At 32.3% G+C, this 10,433-nt stretch overlaps 1 long non-coding RNA gene across 2 annotated transcripts; it reads right to left on the bottom strand.

Moving 5' to 3' along the window:
• Nucleotides 1-738: 738 nt before the first annotated feature.
• On the bottom strand, nt 739-2,505 carry LOC111085774. Of its 2 annotated transcripts, none has more exons than XR_002610572.1 (3): nt 2,439-2,505; nt 1,696-1,887; nt 739-1,031 (listed from the first exon to the last, which is right to left on the bottom strand). It is a non-coding gene; the product is annotated as an uncharacterized LOC111085774 (long non-coding RNA). The 2 variants fall into 2 exon arrangements; XR_002610573.1 differs by having other exon boundaries at nt 1,696-1,930; nt 2,439-2,464.
• Between the last annotated feature and the right edge of the window lie 7,928 nt (nt 2,506-10,433).

Genomic DNA, 10,433 nt, shown 5'->3' on the forward strand with positions numbered 1-10,433 from the left:
GTACGTAAACGCTAGTGTTGCTTTGTATGGTTACGTAATCTGAATTTTCAAGAAACTCTCCACACACCTATAAATATAACCAACGCGGCGCGCCAAAAAAACAGTATCTATTATTGGTTTGCTATAAACTTCGGAAGCTATAACTGTGATTGTTATAAAGCTTATTAATCGGGAAATTTTAGACATTTGACCAGAAACATATAAATTTCGAACGTTACAAACCACTTAACTTCAGTGGATTCACATCGGATATTAGTACTTTTACGAAAACATTACCTAACATCATCGGTGGAAACTCGACCTGTAATCGGCGTGTGAACAGCGAGAACTATAGGGCTAGCTAGCTCCCTGTTAAGTGAATTATACCTACATCAACTCGAAATGAACTCGCTCATCGTGAGCCCTCGATAAGACGTCAAGCAAGTTCCAAACCAGAAACAAAACTTTATATTGTTTGTAAGTTTGTAAAATATTTGTATATAAATCATTGTTTATAATAACTATTTGTAATAATTGTCATTATAAGCTGTATTATTGTTTATATATATTAAAATATATTTGTATTAAAAAAACAAAACTGTGTGTATCAGTCTTGTTGAAAAATATCATAAATTAGGTACATATCGACATTTATTTAACTACTAAATCTAAATTACAATTTAACTCCGTTTTAGGCTATTTGCAATACGTAACAATTTACATGACGTGGATGAAAAATACACGTTGACTACGTTTTAATCCATGAATGTACTTAGTATATCATGTAATCTTTATTGAGATTTATTATAGCATTTAATAAATAGCACTATATACAGATCAACCAAAAAGAACTAGAAATTTTGTAAATATCCTAGATTATCTTTCAGTTTTATATAATTAAACAAACACTATAAATATATTAGCCTAATACTGTGTCATTTAATTTCGTCAGCTACACAAAAACAGTGCCATCTGGTGTCCAGGTTTCAGTCCACTCGTAACATCCTATCTGATGTAGAGAGTCTACACTTAAACAGCTTCTCGCTTTCTTTCTGTAGGTAGGGAAATATAAACTTCAGTAAAAACCAAAAGTAAAAAGTACAACTTTAAAACATATAGAGATTACTGATAATATTTATAATTGATAACACAATTATTAACAACGATAATATAAAAGTATTAACTAATTATATTAATCATTTCAATTTTACTATAGTTAATCCAGAAAACCTTCAATTTGTTCTCAGCGTACATTGTTTATCTACTCAATTCCTTTATAAATTATGAATTCATAAATTTTGATTATACATACTACATCACATGCGAGAATATGCTATTAAAACAATACAATTTTAGGTTACATTTCGAGCTTCAGTTTTTGTGAAAGGCGTCTCATGATTAAGTTGTACTGAAATAGTAACTGCAACGTCAAGAAAATATGATCACACTAAAAGCGAAGTAAGAAAATGAAAACGTACATATAATTCTACTCAATTTTTTCTTCTTATTTATTTGTTACATTATTTCTATGTGTATGGGGTCTTCATATGTAAAATTATGCTCTTTTTCTCGTCAGTTGAAATTTTTATGTCAGTTATGTCCTGGTTTTATGTAAGGACATATTTATGTATATAACTTTAAAATATTTGAACCAACAGTTAAAGCACGTGTACAGACAGAGAGAGCGAGTGAAGCAAACAAAGGGCTATAAGTTACCTGAAGAAGATGATAAACCTTTATCAACAAATGCAAAGATGTTGACGAACAATCATCAAACCTCTTTCCTGCTTGCCAGTCTTTGGAGAATGTTATTTGTCCTCTAACCTCATTGGTTAAAAATACACCAATCAAAACACAAGATAAAATCACGAGGAATCGCAGTGTCTGACTTTCCATGTTCTTCCACTTCTGCGCAAAGGTCAGGAAAACAAATTGTGACTTCACCTATTCCCTTTCAGATGAATATTTCAACTAATTTAAATTTTGCAGTGAATTAATTAAAACAACTTGCACAGCATAAGAAAATGCACAAAAATAATTATTAAAAAAAGAACCACGGTAAACTGGAAGTCCAACTTGCTATATTATTTCACTTCTATATAACCAAGTAAGGAAAACAATGGTTTAATTTTTGCACTTTCTCCGATTACTATACATAACTTTTTACGAAAGAATACATAGAATTCAAAATTAATATTTTCATATCATAACAAACACAATTTAGCCATAAGGGCCCCCAAAACAAATATTATCCTAAGTGAGAAGGAAATCTTGTAATAAAAATTTTAAAGTTGCAGCACATCGAGGATTTTTCTAAAGAAACTTTACGTATTCATGAAAGATCTTTTAAAAGCTCTGATGAGAGTCACTTATGAGTGCCTTATTTATTTTTCTATGAGAAATACGCTCTATTTCCCTTACGAAGATTAACTACAAAAAATGCTTGAGCACATACTTACTGTCGTTATCACTTATTTGTTGTCGAATCGAGTTGTTCTCTCAACAACAACAACATACCAGTATTTATATCTAGCAATAACAAACTGCGCATGCGTTCTATCTATTTATGCATTCACTGATTATATATTATTACTACGGTAAATTCTTGTTTAAAGAAAAACGTAGGCGAAGTTTTTATACACATATTGAACAGAATGCTCCGTCAACCTTGGAAGTAATTCATCTCCTAGTGACGAGTAATGAAACTACGAAAAGTCCATCTTAACAAGATAACGAAGCTTACTTTGTTAGAAGCGTGAAAGAAAAACAGTAAATAATTTTCCAAATTATTACAAAGACAAGAATTAGTGAAAAGACGGTTTGCGACTATTGTTTTCGTTTTCTTATGACATCTAGTTCTGACGAAATACAAAATGGTAGAAACTTGAAAACTTCAATACAAAAAATATGCTTTAAATTTTAAAGCTAGAACACATACAAACAAATAAAATAAATGACGTATGTTACTCATGATAGTGTAAAATAAAATGCTTTTTGTGAATTAATTATGTAATAAGTAAATGTTTCTTCGGTTTGTGTCGTATAATGTCATATTATTATCAAACATACGTACAAGTGGGTGTAAAATAGATATGACTATCAAATATGTAGTTATGGTAACAAAGAAAGCTGCGGAATTATAAAAAGGTAAATATCAGTTAGTAGAATGAAGCACTTGAAGGAAAGTTAACTGTGATATGGTCGAGAAAAAAGTAAAAGATTACTATGAGTAGGAGGCATGGCTATATACATAATATACAGTTTGTTTGTTTCAAAAATTTCATGCAAACCTACCGACTCTAATTTTGAGCTTATAGCCTAGACGGAAAGCAGCTATCGAACAGCATCTACGCAAACTCTTGGGCTACGGTTGGTTGACAGAATAGTAAAATATATGACCGTTACTCTTAGCGAGTTTTTGTAGCAACGGGACGTGAGCCATGAACCATCAAATTCAGGCCCCTCTCTAACCATTTGGCTACACTCAAACTACTACGGAGAAATATATTACCATAAGAAAAATGATATCTACGTAAAAAAAATATTTTGTATCGTAAAAAAATGCTAAATATAAAATCAAATCAAAATCGAGAAATTTTCTCTGGCAATAAGAAAAGTAGTACTTACTTGAAAAAGTTTTAGTTGATTTGAGAAACAAATCTCTCATCTCATGCTTCAAGTTGTATGTTTTTAATCGATACCCTTATAAAACAATGTCTATTAAATTTAAGTTCACCTGTATAAAGTACAGCAAATAAAAACGTGCTACCATAGTAATCAGTAGGTAAAGTATTATACGCTAACACTGCCTTAGAATCCTAAGGTCGTTCCCATTGATGTGGTGATGGAGGAAGTTTCAAGGGATGAGAAACAGTAGAGCTTGCAAAACTACCAGCAATCCTCTCCATAATGAACTTGTGTAATTGCTCTTTTACTTGACTGACTGATTTGAGATATTTTTCAAAGCAATCAAAAAGATGAGGAGCAGATGGTTCAAAATCAGATACCAACAGTCGCCCTGAAAAAGTGGTATGACACATACAAGAGTGGTAGCGGGTGAAAAAGAGCATTAACACAAAGACATTCTGTTTTTAGGAATGAAGACCAGCATCTGACACAGAATATGCACAACTTCATGAGTAACTTGCAAGGATAAGCTGTAAAAGTTAGAGAGAGAGGGAGCGAGGCCTTCGAAATTATTAACACAATTTGTTATGTATTACATATTATATTAGCTAGAAATATTTTCTTATCTATTCTGTACTCTACAAGCTAGTGTACCCGTCCCTTGTCCGTGTAACTCTATCAAAAGATCCGTTTCGTGTACTGTAAGTTGCGTTATCATGACTAACACAATTTATCGCTTAATTAAAAAATAATAATAATAATTTAGCTGTTTCTCCCTCATTTCTTATGTTTATCGATATATTTTGCTATAAGGTTACTAGTCAAGACATTTACTGAAGTTTGCATTTTTCTGAGTACGCTTTGACCAGAATTAAAAATAGTTGAGATGCAGAAACATTAAGGTAGAAAGTCCTGTTTAAGACAAAAAATATCATGTTAAGAGTGAATTCGTGAAACAAAAGAAAATTGTTGATGTATTTTACCCAAATATGGAGATTTTATCATGAAAAGGTCAAAATTAAAGCACAGCATTTTACATTGTATAGAACAGTAGGGTGATGTTGTCATGGTGTTTGGAGAAGACATTTTTGTAGAAAGATTTCTGTGAGAAAGTGAAGATGCTATTACGACAGAAATTACCTTTCTAACAAAAAGAAGTTGAATATTATCAAGAACAGACGCTAATCAAATTCCGAATTAAGATTTTACAAAATATTACTCATGGGGATTTAGCTACTAAGTTATATAAAAAAAATCGTCATACTTCATATTATGCTTAATACAAGTCTTTACCGTAAACAGAGCATCAGTTATATAACGTTGCATTTGAAATGTATGACGTATGAAAGAGGTTATTACGATGAAAATAATAAACAATGTCTAATACAGAATATATTATTCCAAAACACTCTATAAATAAACGATATATTTACACAAATCAATATAAATAGGCAATTAGTGCAAAACTTAATACCGTTCAACATTTTTCGTTTCACCAAAAATATTTTGCATGATAATTTGATTTTAAAACGATATACTTTTTTCTTGTCTGTTGTGTTTTAATTTCCATTTTATTCTTTACTTGTCTTTCAACTAAAAATATCTTTAACCTACTTTTGCCTTATTTCAACATTTAATCAAATCAGATTTTGTTTAGGTAGTTTTAAATAACAATTCTTGACAACGTGATCCAAAATATAGGCAATTTCATATTATTACTATAATATCAAGAATTTTTATACTATCAAGATAGGCCTGGCATGATCAGGTGGTTAGGGCGCTTGACTCGCAATCTGAGGGTCACGGGTTCAATCCCCTTCCCACCAAATATGCTCGCCCTTTCAGCCGTGGGAGCGTTATAATGTGACGGTCATTCCCACTATTCGTTGGTAAAGTAGCAACCCAAGAGTTGGCGGTGGGTGGTGGTGACTAGCTGACTTTCACTGCTAAATTAGAGACGGCTAACACAGATAGCCCTCGTGTAGCTTTGCCCTAAATTCAAAACAAACCAAAACAATCAAGATAATATGTTTTATAAGCTACATTCATCAAACCCAGCAGCTTTAAGGTTAGTAATATTGATAGATACATCAGTGCGATATCCAGCAAAACATTCGTGAGCAAAAAAATCATTGAACTCTATCTTGCTTGATTACAATGATAACTGGGCATCACTGACCATTATGACAATGTAGGATAAAGACAGTTTCAACTCAAATTCACAAGCTAGGAACCATTGAACTCTATCTCATTCTAACATATGATGGTTTGGACACAGATCTGCGAGTAAGGAAAGACAGGACATTTAGGGCTATGCTTAGGTAACTATTGGACTCTACCTAAGTATAAGAACTAACTTTTATAAGCAAGGGATCATTACGCTGCCTAGCATGAACACAGATTGTGACATTTAGGGCTAACATGTTTGCATAATGTTATACAGGTTATGCAAGTTTATTTGTTTTGAGTCGTCGGGCGTAACCACGTTGTTAGCTGCGAATCATTGAGTCCGTAGTTTGCGTTCCGTTGCCTCAAAAAACCTGCACTGCGCATTTTGGGCTGTGCGTGTGTTATAAGAATGATAGCCAAATCCCACTATTCAATTAAAGTAGCCCAAGAGTAGGCCTAGGATAATACTGTTGAATAGCTGCCTTCCGTCTAGTGTAACAGTTTAAAATTGGTAGTCCTTGTGAAGCTTTTCGTGAATTCTAAAACAAACAATCCATTATTTTTTGGCATAAAAATATTTGCGACATTTGTTTAATATACAGCGAAAACACATATACTAAACCAAGTTTCACAGACCAATAGCGCAACAAAATGTAGCCATAACAAATACAGTTTAAGAGTCTTCATAGCATGATCAGCTCCATAATTCCCTATGTATTTGGAAACTAGTGAAACAGTGATTATCCTAATATGAAATTATTTCAGTAATTTATAAAAAAGGCCAATAATCTTTTAAACTGCTTCTTCTCCACAGAAGAAAAAGATGAAAGATAACATGGTCTTATTCGTAAAGTAATATGTGTAAATTAAAAACGTGTTAAAAACAATTCAAATTTCGCAAAGTAAATATCCTGAGATCTGCCCTTACATCTCTAAAACATTGGATCATATTATGAGGACTACATTTACGCATCTTGATCTCCTTACATCAGAAAGGACATTGAATTGTTGGTAAGGGTTCAGAAGGGAGCTACTAGGGTTATACCTCAGAGGGTTAAGATCTCTGATATTGTTATCCCTTGAAAAACGAAGAGTTAGATGGGATCTGAATGAGGTGCTTAAGATTGATAGTGTTGATGCGTCATCTCTTTTCGTACTTAGAGGACACAAATATAAATTTTAACAGGGTAGGAGACACCTTCAGTTAAGACAACTTTATGTTTCTAACAGAGTGGTTCGCCTTTACAATGGGTTTCATTCAGTTGTGGTAGATGCAGTTAGTTTAATGAAGCTTAAGGGAAGACTTTATAAGTATTTTAATGATAAAGGCTGTGTCTGAGTGTTTTATTTTTACCATAGTGTTTAGTAAAATTGATAGGATGGTCTAGATGGACCAACAGGTCCTTTGTTGTCCATAAATTAAAATTGTTTGTTTGTTTTTAATCATGCACAAAGCTACAAAAGGGCCATCTGTGCTCTGCCCACCACGGGTATCGAAACCCGGTTTCTAGCGTTGTAAGTCCGCAGACATACCGCTGTGCCACTGGGGGGCTAAATTACAATTACCTTAGGTGTCTGGCGCCGAGAAGAACATACTAAAGAACGCTATTGCTTTGGTTCGTAAAATTTAAAAAAATACGAACGGCAAGGGAAAGCATGAAATAAGACTACATTTTCAAACATTTCCCTGAATGGCAAAACACATTTTGCACACAATCTCAACTTAAGTATTAATAAATCCGTTATTGTAAATATTAATAGTTATTCCGTAATTTAATCATATCTACGACCCAAATAAACCAATTTAGTAAAAGACTGTTGATTTCAAGTAAGATATACCAAAACCACTTTATTTTGAAGTGCATTTCCTCATTATATCGTTCGACAAAATGTGTGTAAGAAGATTTCCTCGAATCTCATTTGCCTGCATATGTTTTCACATGTGAATAAAATAATGCTACTAAAAATCCAATAATAATTTTTTTTTCAAAATAAAATAAGATTAGAAATTTGCTCGAAGCTAGACAGTTTGTTGACGTGGAAAGGCAAACATATGACGTATTTAATATTAATGAACCCAGAAAAATGTGTGGGTTTCCAAATAAAAATAAAATTTTCTATTGGTTGGTTATCCAAGTAATGTGACACTGTCGAAACTGCAAAATATTATCTAGAGATAAGACTGGCAGCAGAATAAGGCTGATTTTTATCCGCCGGAATTTTCAAGCTACGATGCTTTTGAGGAAAATATAAAGTATGGTTATATAAGTTAAGCAACATTTTTAATACAAAATGTCCAAAGTTTTTCGGTTGCATTTTAAATGTAAAAGCGCCACCTATGGTAATGTTGCAGTGTGGTGTCTTCGAATATGTTCTTAGTAAGGTTTAACTGGCCTAGGCAGAAATATTAAAAATTAAAATCCGGGTTTATTTACGATCGCTATCTGATAAGAAATACTTTTACATGGAAATAAATTTTTAATTACGAATATAAATCCAAATAATGTAAGTTTATAACTCCTATATTCGCTGGTGATTTGAGCACAGTTGTAATGCACTTTACGCAGAAATAAATTTTGTAAAATATATAATTATGTCTCAGCAGAGAGACATATTGTTATTCTATTGTTTCTTCCTTTTCCAAACACTTTTCAATCGACCACCATTCCTTCATTTCCAGTTGATTGACTTAAAACTTGTTAGGGTTATACCTAGGTCCAATACAACCAGAAATATTTTTCATTTCATTCTAATTAGGCCGTTTTAAAGATTTATGGAGTTAAAGAACCCAAAAAAATCTATTATGGGCTCCTGTGCGGTCATATTTACAGCAATCAAGATGAAAATTGGCACAATAACATAGTTTCATGGGTCAAACACGTTGACATACAAAAAAAGTTAGATTTGCCCATTTTTGAGTTTTTTTTTAGGAAATCAGAGCTCACAAAGGGCATAATTTTAGGGGTTTTTTTTTACAATTTCTCCGCCATATTTCAGCCAATTTACATGGGATTTGGTACAAAGATAGTTTTTACAGGTCCTAAACAGGGATATAGAGAATTTTGGAATTGGACTCTTTTGCTCAGTTTTACAGCGAGAAAAGCACAATTTGGGGTTTTAGTGAATTATTCTCGTGTATATCAACCAACTTACATGGGATTTGCTACAAAGGTATCTTCTTGCAGGTCCCAAGCAGTGTTATAGACAGTTTCCAATTTGCTGTGTTTTTCACGATTTTTCTGGTGTCATAATTAACCATATTGAGATTGCGTGGCGGAGACATGTTGCATTCTCCTGCGAACGTTGACCTATTTAACTTACGTATTTTTTAAAAGATTTTATACGCTTGTATAATTTATTTGAGTAAATTGTAGCTTTTATTGCAGAGCATTGCAACTGCATATAAAAATATACATAGATATAATTTATTTGCTTAGACGTTTTTCCAAAACTTACCCAAATTGTTTAAAATTAGACATACCTTGAGGTATGATCACTTGATTAACACACATTTCATATCTTTATAATTACTTTTTAAATTCAAAGTGTTATAATAAATTGTTTTCCTAACTTTAATAAAATTAACAGCACTTTTAATACATACGCTTTGAGTGCATTTTGAAAGTAGCAGTGAATCCCTCTCCTTGGTTAAGGGTAGACACGTACGAGATACGGGCTGCTTACTAGTTGGCCTCACTCACCTCAGCAGTTCATAATTAAGAACGGCTACGCCTGAACCTTAGGATCTCTGGCCTGCACATTTAGCCTTTGAGGTGTAAGAAGTGTCATACAATTTAAAAATACTAACTACAGTTGTTTCTGTTTCTCCTCTTGTTACTTAGACAAATTCAACGTATCGTTTATGTTTTTCCTTTTTCAAAATCTGTAATGATTTCCTTGAAATACCAAGTTTCCTGCTGTTAACCGTATCTAACATCTTCAACTTCAACTGCCAAGAACACAACTTCAAAAAAATAAGCGGAACTCCTTTTGGAATTACAAACAGAAAAGATAGTGAGTTCCAGTAAGTATCGGCATAATTTCACACTGTGTTAACTCTACAAAAAATAAACATATTTTGAAACACCTTATAAAGAATGGAAAAACGCAGGAGACAAAGAAAATTTGTTGTTGTTATTGTTTTTAATAGCTTAATAGATGTAAACTGCTTGATGTTATGAGTGAGTACAAAGAATAAAGATAACAAAAAAGAGGTTTAAAAATTCTCAAGGTTTTCAATTTTGACATTAATTCTTTAATGACTATCAATACTTTTCATTATGATAAAAATATATTTTTGTCTCTATCCTATTTGAACAATTTAAATGTAATCCCTAAGTGTGAGCAACTATTTAAGGTAAACTTCATGACGAAAAACATGTCAACAATTTTTATATTCAAAAACATTTTTTTAATTCTTACAAGTAACCATCTATTGAACTTATTAAAATCCTGTCTCATTATTATGATATCGATCTGAGAACTGAATAAGTGAGGTGAGAAAATAAATATTTTTATAAAGTTTAAAATTACTGCTTATGTTTGGGCAAAAGAGTGATAAGATCAAAATATTACAAACGATGGGCACTAAAACTGAATTGTCTGTATAACGAAATTGCTTGTGTGTATTCTAAGATTTCACCGCTTCTTAAAAACCA

This window comes from Limulus polyphemus, unplaced genomic scaffold (assembly GCF_000517525.1).
Source record: "Limulus polyphemus unplaced genomic scaffold, Limulus_polyphemus-2.1.2 Scaffold613, whole genome shotgun sequence".
NCBI classification, from domain to species: Eukaryota; Metazoa; Arthropoda; class Merostomata; order Xiphosura; family Limulidae; genus Limulus; species Limulus polyphemus.